Genomic DNA, 19,527 nt, shown 5'->3' on the forward strand with positions numbered 1-19,527 from the left:
AACAGTTCCAGGAGCCGCCCCCCAAATACCGCAGCATGTCAGTCATGCTGTGGTTGCATGCGGAATTGCAAGACCCTTTCTGCACATGCACAGCTCGGGTCTTGCAACTGGGTATGGCTGTCTAAGTCAACCAGCAAAATCTGGATACTCTTGTAACTGTCGGACAAGAAGAACGACCGTGCACCGGTATGTATAAATTGCAAAAATTATACGAAACCAACAATTGGACAATTATATTACTGGAAAGAAAATTGCAAACTTTCTAATTATGTCCCTATTGGTGGTGCGCCCAGAGCTAGAGAGTACAAGTACTGGCAGAGGGAGAGAAAGAAAGCTCTTGTGTGGGCGCACTCTTAAAAATGAAGAAAATATTGTTCAATTAATTACTGAAAGTTATTAAAATTTATGTTTATTAATCAAGAGTTAAAAAACAAGTTACCCCTCTACGATCCAAAGGAAAAAATGTAAATATAATAAAGACATGAGAAAATGTAAAAATGTTCTGGTCTGTTAATCACATGAGAAGGATTAGAAAGGCTGCAGACACCTAATAGTCTAACACCCGTTTCTCCTGACCAGTACAGATAATCTGTATTAATGAAACCGACCAAGGAGGTCACTAGCTGTAGAAGGTCAAATAATGTGTCTTAGAGAACCACTGAAATCAGGTTGATTCTAAGCAATTTAATATTCACCTATTATTCCATGTTACTCAGAATTGGAGATATCTATATTGATATAACCTGAATGCAGAAAGAAGAGAAGAAAGTTTTGAAAGAACAAATAGTGGTGATACTGCTGTTGGTGTCCACCCTTCTGAGGAAGGGGAATAGTCCCTACTCTACAACACCAGGTATTCCCAAGGAGTCCCCTCTCAAAGTACTGACCCGGCCCAACGCTGTTTCGCTTCCAAGATCAGACGAGATCGGGCATTAGCAGCGTGGTGTGATAGTAGAGAGGCTATCTACCAATGAGAGTGCACCTATATACAGATGGTAGAGTAAAGATTTAGAAAGATAAGGCCATGTAGATCTGCTTTCCACGTTAGGCGGGGTGAGCAAAATGTCACTTAATGGCAAAGTGCACCCTGGATCGTGAATGAGAGTCTACGGAAAAATAGTAAGTGGTGAAAAGAACAAGGATATTGTCACTTTTTAAATTGGACTGGTGGTTATTAACCCTGGTGGGAAACCACGTCACAGAGTATGCAGCGTCAGATAAGATAGTACATGGAGATATACTTCACATATGTGTACATTTTTGTACAAAGCAACACATCATTACTTTGAAAAAAACCTAAAAAGGTATAGCACACTGTATACAAAAGAAAATGAAATAGTATGAAGAGTGAGTATAGTCTGTAATCTATAGGGTTTATCAGGCTATAATATGCACAGAAAATCCAAAATAATTGGCTTGCGGTGTGAATGGTGTATCAAGCAAAAAGAAGCACTTATTGCCGTGATATTGTTCTGCAGTCTGTAGGATTAATCGTATGCAAGAAAAAATCTCCAACATGCAGCATGCAATGTGGAGTAGTGTGCCAAATAAGCACATATACCAATAATGCTAGCCTGTGATATGTGGGATTGTAGTACTACGATGTGCACAGAAAATTACAACTACTGAATGTGCAATACATGTGCCCAATGAAAAAAAGGGTACTTATAAAAATGAAAAAATTCAAACATAAATTGCAGATGAAAAATGGCAGATAGAAAAGTGATACTCAAGATATCAGGATCTGGAAATAGGTGAAAATGCGGGATCCTCCAAGGACAGGTTCCATGCTGTGAATCCGTGGAAAACGCGTTTCGCCCGTTTGGGCTTGTTCACTTCCGGGATCTCATGGTCAGTACTGTGTGCGGGGTTTAAAAACCCTGCTAGTGTCAGGTAGCAGCCAATGGGTTGTACGTACCCAAATAGACATAGAACCCAGCACTCACCAAAGTAAACTCACTTATCCTCAACAATTCGATAAATAAATGATGGGGGTTTAGTTGGTGGATTGGCCAATGCACGGAAGCCTGCATACCGATTTTCAAGGTACCCCACCTTCATGCAGGTCCTACACTATCACAGAGTCTTAAAACCTGACTACTTCACTGCTGTTACACAACTCATCTGCCTGCTAGATTTAATGTGTACCTGCCACAGACTTTATGGCTTTTAAAGGCACACTAGTCACCTATTGCACTGGCTCAAAGATGATTGTTAAGAAACAGCTGAGACAGGTTCAGGATAATAAAGTCCACACAGGGGTGCATGAGAAAGCTAGTGGCCACGGTTAATAAGAGCTAACCATAGATTAACCCCTTCATATACACACAGAGTAAAAACCACAGCACTCACCACACCAGAAGCGGGGCACAGCTATGCACTTACCACTCACAGGGTGGGGTGCATGTAACACAGCACTCTCCACCACAAAATTGTTGAATTGTTGAGGATAAGTGAGTTTACTTTGGTGAGTGCTGGGTTCTTTGTTTGTATTTATTAGAGCGATGTGGTCATGGGCTACATGCACCCCGCCCTGTGAGTGGTAGGTACAGCTGTGTACCCCGCTTCTGTGGTGGAGAGTGCTGTGTTACATGCACCCCACCCTGTGAGTGGTAAGTGCATCACTTCGCCCTCTGCTGGCCGGTCTCCAAACGCAGGTCAGCTCAATTCCCTCCATCAGCTGCACTTCACACAGGACCAAAGAGGTATAACTGCTTCCCCTCACAGCCGTACAGGTCCCACTTCTCTCCTGCTTCCTCATGCTGCCCAGTTGCCACAGGGTGCATATTATCTTCAAATTCTCCTGCATATACCAACTTTAGGGGGCTATTTACTAAGCCTTGGATGGATATAAAGAGGACGGAGATAAAGTACCAGCCAACCAGCTCCTAACTGTCATTTTTCAAACACAGCCTGTAACATGACAGAGAGGAGCTGATTGGCTGGGACTTTATCTCCATCCACTTTATCTCCACTCAAGGCTTAGTAAATAGACCCCATGGTTTCACACAGGCCACACGCACCACAGGCTGACACTCACATTGGCCCTGACATTGCCCACGTGCCAGCAGCCCCCCCCCCCAGCGAACGCCCAGCCACGACAACGTTTTTTCAGACACGCCTGCGTTTTTGCAAACACCACCTGAAAACGGTCAGTTGACACCCAGAAACGCCCCCTTCCTGTCAATCTTCTTGAGGCCGTCAGTGCGACTGAAAACTTCGCTAGAACCTGTGCACAACCGCAACGGGCTTTGTACCAGTATGATGTGCGTGCGCATTGCGGCGCATACGCTTGCGCAGAAATGCCGATTTTTAGCCTAATCGATGCACTGTGAACAACGGCAGCTAGCGATCAACTCGGAATGACCCCTATAGTGTATATTAAATTTAAACCACTGGTGTATATACCATTTAATAATGCCTGATACTGTCTATACTGTAGCGTCACCTGATTGAGAGACAACTATTTTATAAAGTTTTCTTGTAGTGAAGCAAAGACAACTTAACCTTAAAATACCCATAGAAAAATAAAATCTATAATTTATCTTGTCAAATGCAAGAACAGCAGCAGCCTCTGTACTACCTACACACTGGGACAGAACTCAGGAGGACTCTCTGTACATGTCTCTCTTTCTCTAGACCTGAATGATCTCATAGATTACAGGTTATACAGGACCCAGACACCCAGGTGGGAAGGAAAGGAGGAGAAGCTGCGATCCCTGGGATACTTACAGCTCTCTCCTCCCTCCTATCTCTCCTCTGGTCGGGAAGCTCTGTCAGTAGCTCATGAAACCTGATACTCCTGTGACTCTGCCTGCACTGCATACTGTCCTGCTCGCTTTCTGTCTGCATGGTTCTGCTGCTGCACAAGAGGGAAAGCTAGTATTGTCAGTGTGCTCTGGCCGGGGGGGGGCCCTGACAGAGGGTGCACAGTATCCCCTGCGCCTCCTAATCTGGCTATTGTGAAAGCTATTACAACATATTTACAGATATCCATATGGGTACATTAGCATAGGTAGGTACACCCATGGTTTGGGCTACCACAGCTGGTGGTTAGTGATGCTCTCATGGTGGTTACTGATGCTCTCTGTATAATATGATGGTCTTTGCAACGCTCTATGGTGGGTTCTGTAATACATGCAGTAATACTAACCATAACCATTCATTATTAAAACAGTGGAGCCTGTATGTTCCATTCATTATAATCAATTATACTGTAATGTGAGTTTCTAATAATCTCTACAGAATGTATTATTTGTCCTGTATGTACATATCCCTACCTCTATGTAAATTATTCAGCCCTGCATTAGTTGACCTATGGAATATCTGTTTAAATCACAGTGGAAGAAATTTAAGGTGTGCAAAAGAACCACAGCACAAATATAGTTTTTATTTTATTGCTGTACACCTAGATTTCTGACAGGGTTTAGAACTATGCGGCAATTTTTGCAGCCCTGCAATCAGATAGTCGCCGTCTACAGGGGGAGTGTATTTTAGCTGTGCAAGTGTTCGATCGCATGTGTAGCAGAGCTGCACAAACAGATTTTGTGCAGTCTCTGCGCAGCCCAGGACTTACTCAGCCGCTGCGATCACATCAGCCTGTCCGGGATAAGAATTGACATCAGGAACCCTCCCTGCAAACACATGGACACGTCTGCGTTTTTCCAAACACTCCCAGAAAACTAATGTACAAGAAATAAGAGATCCCCCCTTGCGCTCCTCCACAATCAACAATGTGTGAGGGCCAGGACCATTGGTGACTTACCAGGACGGTATTAGCTAAGGTGAGGACAGTCCGGACTCTTTTACATCTTTACTCATCTTTGCAAAAACCTCCCCTGGTTTGACCATGGGTCTATTGCCAATTTTTGTTTGATTTTTATATTTAATAAATTTTTGTGTGTCAATCATTTCATTTTTTGAATTTTTTGACACTCGGTCTCTCTCTCTACACGTACATCGCCCTATATGAGAGAATTGGGGATTCGATACATCCAGGACCACTCCAAAGATACCTTTACACATAGGTCTCAACAATAATAAGTGTGAGTGAGGTACGCCTACTTTTTTCACACATCATCTACTGTATTGAAGTTTGAATGATTTTGAGTTACAATATCCGGTTTGGCAAATATCAGTGCAAGTAAAGATACCTTTATGCACTTTCTCCCTCCCTTTATGGATGTGAGTACGGTACGCACCAAGTCGTAATTTATTGATCATTATCCACTATAAGAAAGTACTATACGGTCACGTGTTGTTACCAACCTTCTACACTATCAGTCGTCCTCGTGTGTCTTTTATTTTTCCTTGTCACCGAGAATAAGAAACACCGGCCCGGTAACATCTTCAGAATAAGGAGAAGAGGGAGGAAGAACGAAGGATCAAAGATACCTTTATATGCACTACCAACCGTGATTTGACGTGAGTACGGTACGCGTTAAATCACCACCTATTCTGAACAGCTCCACTCTTGCACTATCATCGGTAGAAAGGATAAGAATCTCGAACATTTATCATTAGTGCTACACTCATTACATCCTTTCACGCATATTCATCTAGTGACCCCTCACCTATACGTACTTACTTCACAATTTGTTCTCCTGTTCTATTTTCTTTTTTTCAATCACGAGGAGAAGAACTCTCCACTCCGGAGAATTTGAAAAGAGAACAACAGAGGATCCAAAGATACCTTTATACGAGGGACATATCACTACTCCATGTGAGTATGGTACGCATCGAGTCCTTTCATATATAACATCTTTTGCTTGGAAAAGAACTGAGACAGAAAACCAGAACTTTGTCAGAGACTGATGAACTGGAAACATAGTTTCATTATTTCAGTACTACACATTGTTGATTGTGGAGGAGCGCAAGGGGGGATCTCTTATTTCTTGTGCATTAGTGTTCCAGGGTGTCTGAGTGATCACCCACAGATTTCCCCACTGCAGCTCTCCGAGGCGCAGCAGTCCTCTACTTTCCCTTTTTTCTAGACTCCCAGAAAACGGTCAGTTGCCACCCACAAACGCCCTCTTTCTGCCAATATCCTTGCTATCGCCCGTGCGAATGGATCCTTCGCACAAACCCATCGCTGAGTGGCGATCCGCTTTGTAGCCGTGCAAAGCGCCTGCGCATTGCAGTGCATATGCAGTTTGTGTCTAATCGCCCGCTGTACGAAAGCGCAGCCTAACGATCAGGTCTGAATTACCCCCTATGTTGGGCAAAATGGCTGCATTATTTGTCTGATTTTGTTGAAAAGTGAACACTCCGGGACTTTGGGGTTCCAAGTTGAAGCAAGTCCCAGCTCAGGTCCCTCTGAGGTTCCGATTTGAACCAAGGGCCAAATTCAGACCTGATTGTAGTAGCACATTTGTTAGCAGATGGGCAAAACCATGGCCCTCATTCCGAGTTGTTCGCTCGCAAGCTGCTTTTAGCAGCATTGCACACGCTAAGCCGCCGCCTACTGGGAGTGAATCTTAGCTTAGCAAAATTACGAACAAAAGATACGCAATATTGCGAAAAGATTTATCTGTGCAGTTTCTGAGTAGCTCGAGACTTACTCTTCCAGTGCGATCAGTTTAGTTCTTGTCGTTCCTGGTTTGACATCACAAACACACCCAGCGTTCGCCCAGACACTCCTCCGTTTCTCCAGCCACTCCCGCGTTTTTCCCAGAAACGGCAACGTTTTTTCACACACACCCATAAAACGGCCAGTTTCCGCCCAGAAACACCCACTTCCTGTCAATCACACTCCGATCACCAGAACGAAGAAAAAAACTCGTAATGCCGTGAGTAAAATACCAAACTTCTTAGCAAATTTACTTGGCGCAGTCGCAGTGCGAACATTGCGCATGCGCAATTAGCGGAAAATCGCTGCGATGCGAAGAAAATTACCGAGCGAACAGCTTGGAATGAGGGCCCATGTGCACTGCAGGGGAGGCAGATATAACATGTGCAGAGAGAGTTAGATCTGGGTGGGGTGTGTTCAAACTGAAATCTAAATTGCAGTGTAAAAATAAAGCAGCCAGTATTTACCCTGCACAGAAACAAAATAACCCACCCAAATCTAACTCTCTCTGCACATGTTATATCTGCCCCCCTGCAGTGCACATGGTTTGAATTAAGCCCTTAGTCCCGACTTGGGTCCAGTGAAGAACTACCAGAGATTAGCTCTCACGCATATAGTAGTAAGTTTGCCAATGCATGGGTAATACAATTGTTATTCATCCCAGCCCCAAATACCCACAGTATGTAATGGGAAGAGCACCAGCAATTTTTGTCACTGAGCTGTTTTTATTGTGCCACCTCCCATACAAGCATCAACGCTCAATCGTCAGCTTTGGGTAGATTAGGGGAACCCATGGTTGTAATCTCAATGTTATCAAGTAAAGAATCTCTGGACTGAGGCTGAGAATTAAATAATAATAATAATAATTTTATTTATATAGCGCTTTTCTCCAGCAGGACTTAAAGTCTTATTTCAAGCATCAAAACCATAGAACAGAGGTTTAGCAAGAGGAAAACAAACCGAAAAACAATGAACATACAGTAGTGTACATAATGAACTTAGGGGTCCTATTCAGTAAGCCCCGCAGAAGTGCAGAAATCGATATTTGCAGATTCCGCACTTCTGCGCATGCATGCACAGCACGCAATCGCAGTTTAAAGCCTGGGGGGGATGCGATGGGGTATCAAAACTGTGTTTTGTGGGCGTCGACACCTGCATTGTCCGGACCGTTTGCAAGATGGACCTCGGCGGCTGTGTGAAGTCACACGCAGCCGCTGCGACCTAAAAGATGGCAGCCCTTCGACTGCCGCAGGGGGCTAACTTTATCATGCGAGCTATTTGCTGTTTAGTGCAGCGTTCAAATGTTAGCGGGGGGGGGGGGCAGGACCCATCATGCAGGGCGACCTTGCCCTGTGCTGGGCGGCCCCCTATCATGCTAGCGAAAAGAGGTGTAGTTTTTCTACTTTTAGTTTAGCTGAATCGGGCCCTAATGCTGGGTTGGTGCAGCCATTTTGAGCAATAAATTCCAGAGGTTATATAACCCACCCATGAAAGGTACCAGGAGAGGCAGTAATTTTGGGCACACTACATAGGTCAACTTGGGTGGAATAGGCAATGCCTAGAAGAGATGACACAAAATGGAGACATTGCAGTGTACTAGAGCTAGAAGCAGGAACATAGCCATCAGTTCCATTAGTTCCAAGTATTTTCCATCCCACCCACCGGTGTACCAGGTGATGCAACCATCTTGGGTGCACTACAAAGGTTACATACATTGTGTGAGATAAACCATACACAAAACTTAGATATACACCGTTGGCTAAAACATGCGTAGTATGATACGCCCTGAATGGATAGTTCCGCGTATTGTGCATCCTGCCAAGGAAAGAACCATCCGAGGCAGCCATGTTGGGCGAACTACATACAGTAGGTTACATCTGGCACGGTGTAGTTACTGGAAGCATAACATTCAGGTGGTGGGGGAAGAATAAAATAATAGAAAGGCAGGAAACAGCCGTATTAGACAGCACATCAGTGGAGTAGTGTGTTGTTAGGTACACTCTGAACAATGTAATATTGTATGTGATTCACACACACTACAGTGACACATTATTTAAGCCACAGAAAGGCTGAACAGGAAAAGATTCAGCTAAAACTACAGTAGCAACCTTTGTTCATTTATTTTTTTAAAACATTTTTTTACGGGTAGGAGTTTGGACTTTCATGTGTGGTTTACAGTTCACCTGCTAAATATTATCTTTTATGTATGACAATCAGAATAATATAGAGGGGCAGGTGAACTACATTACATACAGTACTCGTACAAGGTATTGAAATGAGCAGGATATGGGAAGAAATACTTTACAGGGATCAGTGGCCTACACAACCAAGGTCAACATTGAATCAATTTTCTTTGGCGTCAAACAGAATTATAGTTTTGTTCTGTTCTGCTTCTTTGAATGCTTTTATAGGCACTTTAGTCTGATTTGTATGCTGTTTGCCTAATGGACATATTTAGAGAATGAACTAAAGGAATGCTAAATAATATTCCTAACATAGGACATCGCCTAGAATATAATCTATACAAGCATTATGAAGTCAACCTGAAAAGGTCACCTACCAATAGACTATCTTGTTTTGTCCTTACTTCATTTTTCTCTGGCTAGAGCCCTCCTGTCAATCTTATTTGTAGGTCACAGCCCGGGTCATCGGCAAGAGGTAAGAACGTGTATAACATAATGACAAGCATGACCAGGTCACTTATGGCAGAAAGCAAGTAAAGAATTGCCAAACTCCTTACATTAGTTCACAGTCTGTACAGAGAAATATCATACACTATGGGGGGAATTCAAATGTTTGAAAAGTCAGTTGGGTGTCTGTTTTTTCCTATCTAATAGACAGGAAAAAACAGACACCCAACCGACTTTTCAAACATTTGAATTCCCCCCTATGTTCGGCTTATGCTTTCCCTGGTATTACATGAAGCAAATACTGTAAATCTGTTATTCTGTAGCTAGAGATCCTTAACAATATTATTTTACAGCTGTCACAAATTCATACAGGTACTGTATATGGTATTTTGCATTATCATAGGAGAGATAGACAGTATCAGACCTTCTGCTGTGGAGAACAGATGGGGTAGGTGGATGGTTAAATGACATAACTAGATAGCACAATTAGTCATTTTGACATCTGATACAATTATGGCTTCTTGCCCATTTACACAGGGCCAGATTAACAATGGGGTGGATGGAGCTCCAGCTCCAGGCCTCCACATAAAAATAGGCCCGTCATGATGATCACTAGCCACCAGCTGGCCACATGGTTGCCTATAATTTAGAATATTAAGATTGCATTTCTATTTTTCTCACAAAATTATGCAATTTTTAATATTTTTACATTTTTAGGGAGACATTGGAGCTGATAGAATAGGGGGGTGTACATGCCCACATGGTTCTTGCCACACCCAGACAGCACTGATCACACCTCCCTCGTTTCTCACAATAGGCCCTTGAATATTTTCAGCTCCAAGCCCAAGTGGCCCTTAATCCGGCCCTGCATTTACACTTGGCCAGAAGAGCACCACAAAAATTATAAATATTCATTTAATTTTCTAAAAGCAATACAGGTTGAGTCTCCCTTATCCAAAATGCTTGGGACCAGAGGTATTTTGGATATGGGATTTTTCCGTATTTTGGAATAATTGCATACCATAGTGAGATATCATGGTGATGGGACCTAAATCTAAGCACAGAATGCATTTATGTTACATACACACCTTATACACACAGCCTGAAGGTCATTTTAACCAATATTTTTTATAACTTTGTGCATTAAACAAAGTGTGTCTACATTCACACAATTCATTTATGTTTCATATACACCTTATACACACAGCCTGAAGGTCATTTAATACAATATTTTTAATAACTTTGTGTATTAAACAAAGTTTGTGTACATTGAGACATCAAAAAACAAAGGTTTCACTATCTCACTCTCACTCAAAAAAGTCCGTATTTCGGAATATTCCGTATTTCGGAATATTTGGATATGGGATACTCAACCTGTACTGACCAGGTAAACTCTTAGGGTAGAACTTTATTCATGCTTTCCCACTCTTCCAGAATGTAAGGTAGACTCCCGAAGCTGTGCAAGACCTTGGCAACCAACGGCTGCTGCCCACTCACCAAGTTAAGTGGGCAGTTCAGGCGGCTTAATGACGTGGTTCATGTTGAATAGTATCATCATCTCCTTATCCCCTACTTTATGCTGTAGTTAATTGCAGCATAGAGAAGAGATGGGCAAGGCCACAGTGACGTGATTGCTGTGTCACTCCCTCGATGCTGACCTGGCTGGCTACTTCCAGAAAGTGCAGTCGGAAAGTCAGAATGTCTGCTTTATTTGCAAGCATCTACACTTTTTTTGTAAGATGGAAGCAGATACATGACTCGAAAACTGTCACGACATCCTGTGTTTTTCTCGCCACTCCCTGGTACCTCCGACAAATTGACCCAAGTGTGTCAACCACTTGTGTATAAATCTTCACTACAAGCATAGTCACATTTGATTACAATTCAGTCATCACACGTGCGCTTCGCAGCTAAGATGCATGCGCAGTTGACCGATAATCGCTTAACTGCGTAAATATTGAAATAGTGACCACATCTGAATTAGGCCCTATGTACTTATTTATCTGTCTGTGAGGGATAAAGAGGATTTTCTATTGGTGCTTATCTCGGCAGCAGAAAACCAATTGTATTAAAAAAAAAAAAAAATATCTAAAAATATTGCCGGGCTGCCACGATTAATAATTTATTAAATAAATAAAAAAATACGTATTTTAAAAAATATATTTTAATGATATGAAATAATTAAAAATGCTTTATTGAAATAATAGAAATAAAAAAAGCTTATTTTTTATTCTATTTCTCTTAATATCGGAATCCCAATATGGGGCCATTTGTAACGAAGTCTCAGTTGGCCGGTGGTGCGGGTCTCCGGCCGAACTTGGATGTTTTTTTTAAAAGAGGCAATCATGTACAAGATATGGTTTTGTCTTGTAAATGATTGCCGCTTTGAAAAAAAAATGTCCGAGGTTGACCGGGAACCGGCACCTACGGCCAACTCGGAGTTCATTACATATGGCTCATGGTGATTGCAGAAGAGGGATTGTGGCAGGGGCGTTTCTACAGAGGAGGGGGCCCGTGTGCACCTCCGGGTGGACCCCCTCCTCTGCACGGCGCTGTAGACTCCAGAATTGTGCCGGAGTCTACTGCGCATGCACAGGTCTCCGGAAACATGGCGCCCGCTATGATCCGGAGACCAATTTGGCTACCGCGCATGCGCAGCGGCCATTTTGACTGCGATTTCCAGCGCGATCACAGCTTCCGGCGCTGGACTCCTGAAAGGTAAGTATTGAAATGGGTGCAGTGTGGGCCCCCCCCCCCCCACAGCACCCATTGCACCCATTATAGAAACGCCAATGGATTGTGGCAGTAATAATTTTGCTGTGATCCTTGTTAAATTGGCTTTCTAAACTAGGCTTTTCCCTACTGTATTTGATAAATTGTCCCATTAGTCCTATTTCGAGAGTGCATAAATTCAATGGGAGGTATAAGCAAAGTGCACACAGATATGAATATAACCAAACAGGTCTGCATTTCCAAAATGTATGGGGTTTAACTTATGGCAGAAAGTATTTCCATTTGTGTGGACTCAAATTTATGGCTAAATATACTGTAATAGGGTGCGAGAAGCCGAAGCTGCGGTGGTTGGTGTGGGAATGCCTGTATTTTTAAAGCGGCAGTCATTTATAAGGCAAAACCAAACTTGTTTTGCCTTGTAAATGATTGCTGATTTAAAAATACAGCCATTTTCGTACAAACTCCCGCACCTTCAGCTTCTCGCACCCTATCATATTTAGCACTTAGGGGTATATCTACTAAAGTGCAGATTTTTAGATGTGGAGATTTTGCCCATGGCAACCAAACATATTGTACTTATCATTTATCTAGCACCTTCTAGAAGAAAATAGCTAGAATCTGATAGGTTGCTCTAGGCAACATCTCCACTTTTAAAAACCTGCACTTTAGTAAATATACCCCTTAGTGTTTTTGCAATGTATATGCTCAGAAAAATGCACCTGAATTCAGAAAAATGTGGAGCTGTGCTGCTTGTTTAAAGGGGTCCGGTATGTTTTACAAGTAGACACGATGCCGGCTGTCAGAATCCCGGCAGAGTGTCGCCTCGCAGGATCGCTTCACGCCTTCACTCGTCACAAGTTCTATTCCCACTCGGTTGGTGTTGTGGACCCACAAACCGAGTGGGTATACCGGGCGGTGGTTGGGATTCCATGCGTCGGTATTTCACCAGCTGTCGGGGATCCGGCATCGGTCTCCAGAATGCCGGGATCTCGACAGCTGCCATTTTAACTGCATCCCATTTAAAATTAGATGCATCTTTATAATTGCTTTTTTAGGACACAGTAAGTATCTATTGTACACAATTTCACAGACAATTTCACTAACAATTAGTTAGACTACTCTTTACGAGGGGCATCTATAATAAACAGGCAAAGGGCCATAACTAGAGAGTTGTTGCCACACCGGGCACAAGTCCCCTTGGGTGGCACAGCTGCTGCCTCAATGGCATCTGTATTTGGCTTGTTTGGTACCTGGAATGGCACCTTGGAGAGCAGCCCGATCCCGTGTGTCCTCAGGGAGCACCAGACGTTCAGCCTTCTGTTCCTAGACCCTTCTTTGTGATATCATGACCTCCCATGTGCAGGTGGGGCGAGGGAGCTGCAGGGTAGGCCCATGGAGAATTCATTCCAGATTACAGTATTGAAGGTGCATATTATTAATATCAGGGAGAACTGTGTAGGAAATTCCCAGTTGTTCTGTAAATGACCCCTCCAGACATTTCTTTACATCTCTAGATATTGGCATCAATGAACACAAGACGATCACTAACACAAGGTAATTTGGCTTATCAGAAACATCCAATTATTCAGACATATGTCAGATGGTTTTATTGTAGTGATTTCATCTCTTCTATGAGAACATCCACACATTGGCAAGTAATCAATATATCAGTCATCCTGACAGATACATCTGTGATAATGATACAATTTATGTTCAGACAGAGATTACTTTGTCCCTCATCAGATATCAAGATATGTGTCAATGGTAGACACTGGGGGTTCATTGTCAAAGAGCAAGACGTACATTACGCAGTGCATATATACATTCACTCAGCAGCTTTTATAGGTCAGAGAAAACATATGATAAAACCTCCCTGATCGTGATTTGTCTGTGCATATGATGTGCACTGTGATTGTGTGTGGAAATGCCACATACAAAGTCACGTATGCTGTGCTAGACACTTAGGGGGTCATTCCGACCCGATCGCTCACTACATTTTGTTGCAGCACAGCGATCGGGTTGGAACTGCGCATGCGCCGCAGTGCGCTGGTGCATGGCAGCTTTCGTTACCTAGCGATCGCCTCTGAGACAGAGGTGGTCGCTAGGCGGGAGGGGGCTCAATGGCTGCATTAAGCCGCCGTTTAGGGGGAGCGGTCCGGCCAACGCAGGCGTGGCCGGACCGTTGGGGGGGTGGGACGTGGTGGCTACGTGACGTCTCATGCAGCCGCTGTGGCCAGCGGGAGTGACGAGCAACTCCCGGCCAATCGCAGGAGCTGCGCTGGCTGGGAGTTACTCCTCAAATACAAAGGCATCGCCTCTGTGCGATGCTTTTGTATTTGTGCGGAGGGGGGGGCATCACTGACATGCGGGGCGGACTAGCCCTGTGCTGGGCGTCCCCCCGCATTTCCGAGTTAACGATTGTAGCTGTGCTAAACTTAGCGCAGCTACGATCTACTCAAAATGAGCCCCTTAATAAAAGTATTTTTGTCACAATGGAATTGGTGTAAAGTCACAGGTTAAGGAAAACGTTGCGGCATCTTTTGCTGCAGTTGTGTCTGTGACCAGGAGCAGATTGGGAACTAAAAGTGGCCCTGTAAACTTTGTAGAAATGGCCCGACATGGGCAGCACAAGCAGGGCCGTCTTTTCGTATGGGCTCAATGGGCTCTTGCCCAAGGGCCCCAGGAGTCTAAGGGCCCCAGGAGTCTAAGGGCCCTAGGCTGATAGCTGAGGGTCCCCTCTATCCAGGGGTACCAGATTTTTGAAAATCGGCAGAGGGGAACCGGAGATATCTGACTTCGAAGCAGTGGTCCCCATCCAAGACTGTTAATTGCTCTTCCCAGCCAGATATCTCTGGTTCTGTCTGACTTAGAGTTTTTTTGAGGATATTCTCCAAAATATGGGACTCTCCCCTTTCAGTGGACACTGGCAGCTTGTCTCTACTATGCACAGAACCAGAGATATAAGCCTTCAAGCAACTGGTCCCTGCTCCAGCTCCACACATCTGGTTTGCAGTTTTATACTTTTGCCGGTGGATTGCTCTGGCTCCTGATCTCTGATCCCCAAGTTCCCAGAATTTCTTGAAAGGTGGGACTCTCTAGTTTGTTATTGCATTCAAAGCTAAGAAATCTATTTCCATGAACTGGAGATATCTGCAGTCAACCAAGCTGCCCTCCCACCTAAAATTATGAATATTAAGTCCACTCCACTATCCACCCCTCCCCTGCGTATTACACACCCCTTACCACCCTGGAAGTTATGTAAAAGGGCCCCTTTATTCATCTCAATGCCTCTTCTACAGTTTAGTGTTCTCCTTCCCACCCCATCTTACACCATCTGTGCACTAAAGGAGTAATTAGCAGAAATTACTGCTCCAGGTAATACATATTGAGTGGCAGATAGAACACCTGCTACCGCCCACGGGGCATCAATGCTGCAGCTGATAGCACCCCACCCCTACCGCTGGAGGATGGGTAGGGGGCCCAGTGCATCGCTGTGCCCAGGGGCCTACACTGCTGTTAAGACGGCCCTGAGAACAAGAGGTGTAACATACCGTGTAGCTGTGGCAGTATCACTGGATAGCAGAGCTGCTGTACTGCAGAGATGGAATAATAGAAGGAATGGAGACAATGCAATGTACTGAGTGCGAAGGGCTGCCTGTCCCTATGTGGGGGGTGGGGTCACATGACAACACACAAAACAGGGCCCACAGACATGTCGGCCTACCAGGAAACTTCCTGGTGAGCCCTATGGCCAATCCAACCCGGTTACGTGGCATGAGGCATGGCGTGCATTGCTCATATTGGACCTCCATCTTTTGGTATATTTTCCCAAGAAAGCAACTAATACCCTTTTCACACCGCACCCAGTAATAACCTGGATCGCAGCTCAGTGTGAAGGGTTCCTCAAAAAATAATGGGATTTAAGGGGCAGTGTAAATGGGTAGCCACGGTCATCCGACCCTGGTCCTGTTTACACATTCATCTCCAAGCTCTGGCAGAACAGTTAACACTGCACCCATGTGCTGTGTAAACAGCACCGATCTGGGAACAACTCGGGTCGGTGCAGCGGTGCGAATGGGGTCTGACCCGGATTAGAATGTTGTTCCAAATCCCGGGGTGGACCCGGGATATTGGTGTGTAAGGGGTATGAGTCGTACACAGAAACTACATGAAATGACAAGAAATGTGTGAAAAAAGTCTGTAGCAGGATACTTGGGCGGATTAATGATGCATCAAATAATGCAATTTGAGGAAAGGTGTATGTGGACACATCTGTACACATATTATACTGTCATACCGTATAATTGTCCATGATTCAGTTTTTTCTACAGCCATGTTCTATATATCATGTTCTGACAATAAGAATTTAATCAGATTGCCTCTATTTAAAGTACTGTAAAATTTAATTTAATTTTTCATAATAAAAAAAAATGACTGTTTATCTATTCACATTGGTGCCAACGAAGAGTTGAACACACGGTACTTTGTTTAGCGGATCTTGCACTGAGCATGCCCTGGAACCAATTGTACACAAGTCGTATGTAATTCAGTTGCTTCTACGTTTGCATCCGAAGAGGCATAACAGGGATGGGCTGTGATAAACCATTCTAATTAGGCAAGTTGGAAGTGTAAATGGAATTATGGGCTATGCAGAGATGGAATTATGGGCTGTGCAGAGATGGAATTATGGGCTATGCAGATATGGAATTATGGGCTATGCAGAGATGGAATTATGGGCTGTGCAGAGATGGAATAATGGGCTATGCATAGTTGGAATTATGGGCTATGCAGAGATGGAATTATGGGATATGCATAGTTGGAATTATGGGATATGCATAGTTGGAAATATAGGCTATGCAGAGTTGGAATTATGTGCTATGCAGAATTGGAATTATGGGATATGCAGAGATGGAATTATGGGCTATGCAGAGATGGAATTATGGGCTATGCAGAGTTGGAATTATGGGTTTTGTAGGGATGGAATTATGGGCTATGCAGAGATAGAGTTATAGGCTATACGTAGTTGGAATTATGGTCTGTGCAGAGATAGATATATTGGCTATGCAGAGATGGAGTTATGGGCTATGCAGAGATAGATATATTGGCTATGCAGAGATGGAGTTATGGGCTATGCAGAGATAGATATATTGGCTATGCAGAGATGGAGTTATTGGCTATGTGTAATTAGAATTATGGGCTATGCAGAGATGGATATATGGGCTATGCAGAGGTGGAGTTATGGGCTATGCATAGTGGGAATTATGGGCTATGCAGAGATAGAATTATGGACTGTGCAGAGTTACAGTTTTGGGCTATGCAGAGTTGGAGTAATTGCCTATGCAGAGTTGGAATTATGGGCTATGCAGAGATAAAATTATGGGCTATGCAGAGTTAAAATTATGGGCTATGCAGAGATGGAATTATGGGTTATGTAGAGATGGAATTGTGTGCCATGCAGAGATACAATTATGGGCTATGCAGAGATGCAATTATGGGCTATGCAGAGATGGAATTATGGGCTATGCAGAGGTGAAATTATTGGCTATGTAGAGATGGAATTGTGTGCCATGCAGAGATGGAATTGTGTGCCATGCAGATATGGAATTATGGGCTATGCAGAGGTGGAGTTATGGGCTATGCATAGTGGGAATTATGGGCTATGCAGAGCTGGAATTATGGGCTATATAGAGATGGAATTGTGTGCCTTGCAGAGATGGAATTATGGGCTATGCAGAGTTAGAATTATGGGCTATGCGGAGGTGAAGTTATGGGCTATGCATAGTGGGAATTATGGGCTATGCAGAGCTGGAATTATGAGCTATATAGAGATGGAATTGTGTGCCTTGCAGAGATGGAATTATGGGCTATGCAGAGATGGATATATGGGCTATGCGGAGGTGAAGTTATGGGCTATGCATAGTGGGAATTATGGGCTATGCAGAGATAGAATTATGGGATGTGCAGAGTTGCAGTTATTGGCTATGCAGAGTTGGAGTTATGGGCTGTACAGAGTTGGAATTATGGGCTATGCAGAGTTGGAATTATGGGCTATGCAGAGTTGGAATTATGGGCTATGTAGAGATGGAATTGTGTGCCTTACATAGATGGAATTATGGGCTATGCAGAGATGGAATTATGGGCTATGCAGAGATGGAATTCCGGGCAATGCAGATGTGAGGCGGCGGCGGGCGGCGGCACGGCGGTCGGGCCGGGGCAAGGAGGAACTGGGATCCGAGAGGATCCAAGTTCCTCCAATCAGCGCCCCAGGATTTGAGCTGGGCGCCGGACGCGAGCCAATCGGGGCTCGCGGTTTGGCGCCCAATGAGGAGTCTCTGCGGCGGGCCAATCAGTGCTCACCGCGGCGGACCAATCGGAGTCCGCCGCGTCATGGCTCTGCCTCCTCCCAGCGGCTTATATCAGGCGCTGGGCGGCGGCGGAGTTCAGTTTCGCGCCGGAGCCGGAGCAGTGAAGAGCTCCAGAAGACAGCGGGAGAAGACGAGAAGCAGCGCCGCCGGAGGAGGCTGAAGAACTAGCGACGAAGGAAGACGGCAGCCGGCGCGGAGAAGACAGAAGAGGCGGAGCCAGGAATCCAGCAGCGGAGGTCCGGCGGAGAGTGCTGCAGAGAGAGGGAAGCAAAAGAACTGACGAAGCTCCCCTCTGCAGCCTCTCCCGTCGAGGCGGGTAAGAGGCCTTGGGCCTGCACCACCCTCTTGTAGGGTGGTTCCCCACTAGACCACCGGGTGTTCGGGCATTAGGCCCGTGGGTAAAGTCAGGCCCTTCCGGCCTGTGGGCATTCAGTCGGGCCCTCCCGGCCCGTGGGTATAATCGATCGGCTCCTCTGGGTCCGGGGCTGCGCGCAGTCGGGGTTCCCCCCGGCCCGTGGCCCGGAGAGAAGGGGCACACATACCCAGTCGGTGGTTTGGGCGTTAGGCCCAAGCCGCCTAAGCGGCGCAGTAGGCGGGCACTAGGCCCGGGGGCAATCCAGGCAATAGGCCTGTGGGGACATTAGAGGGCATTAGGCCCTAGTGTTTTTTTGGTCCATTAGGAGAACATAAGGTGACCCTGGGCACCAGGCCCAGGTCACCCCCCGAGCGACGAGTTAGGCGGGCACTAGGCCCGTGGGTGAAGTCAGGCCTCCAGCCTGTGCGCAGTCAGGGGCACTAGGCCCAGTGAGTAAGTGCCCCCACAAGGTGAATAAAGGTGACACTGGGCACTAGGCCCAGGCCACCCTGAGGTGTTAGGTAGGCAGGTCCGCTTGACCTGAGCCCCGGAAGTGTACAGGAGGTGGGCAGGCTGTGTGGCGCCCACCCCCCTTTCAGCGGTAGGGATTTAAAGGGACAGCACCGTTTGATGTTGTACTCCCATGTGTGTGTTGTTACCGTGCAGGGCAAAACGTTGTTATAGAGTTTGTGCATAGTTTGTGTTGCACCACTTACACTTGAGCCAGTTTGAGGGCTTTGTTATGCAGTTAGTGTAGCGGACGCACACTAGATTAGAGTTAGGCCCTGCACGGCTGTTTCTCTTTTTGCCTCCTTACAGGGACCTGTAAGTGGAGAAGATCGGAGTACAAGACGTAGGACGGTGAGTAACATCTGT

At 45.1% G+C, this 19,527-nt stretch overlaps 1 protein-coding gene and 1 pseudogene across 3 annotated transcripts in view; both read right to left on the bottom strand.

The window, feature by feature from the left end:
- The window catches only part of ANO3 (anoctamin 3), a 1,051,220-nt gene that overhangs the window by 854,053 nt on the left and 177,640 nt on the right, over window positions 1-19,527 (bottom strand). The gene's annotated exons all lie outside the window — the stretch shown is intronic.
- LOC134970485 (5S ribosomal RNA) lies at window positions 839-957 on the bottom strand (annotated as a pseudogene).

Source organism: Pseudophryne corroboree, chromosome 11 (genome assembly GCF_028390025.1).
Source record: "Pseudophryne corroboree isolate aPseCor3 chromosome 11, aPseCor3.hap2, whole genome shotgun sequence".
NCBI classification, from domain to species: Eukaryota; Metazoa; Chordata; class Amphibia; order Anura; family Myobatrachidae; genus Pseudophryne; species Pseudophryne corroboree.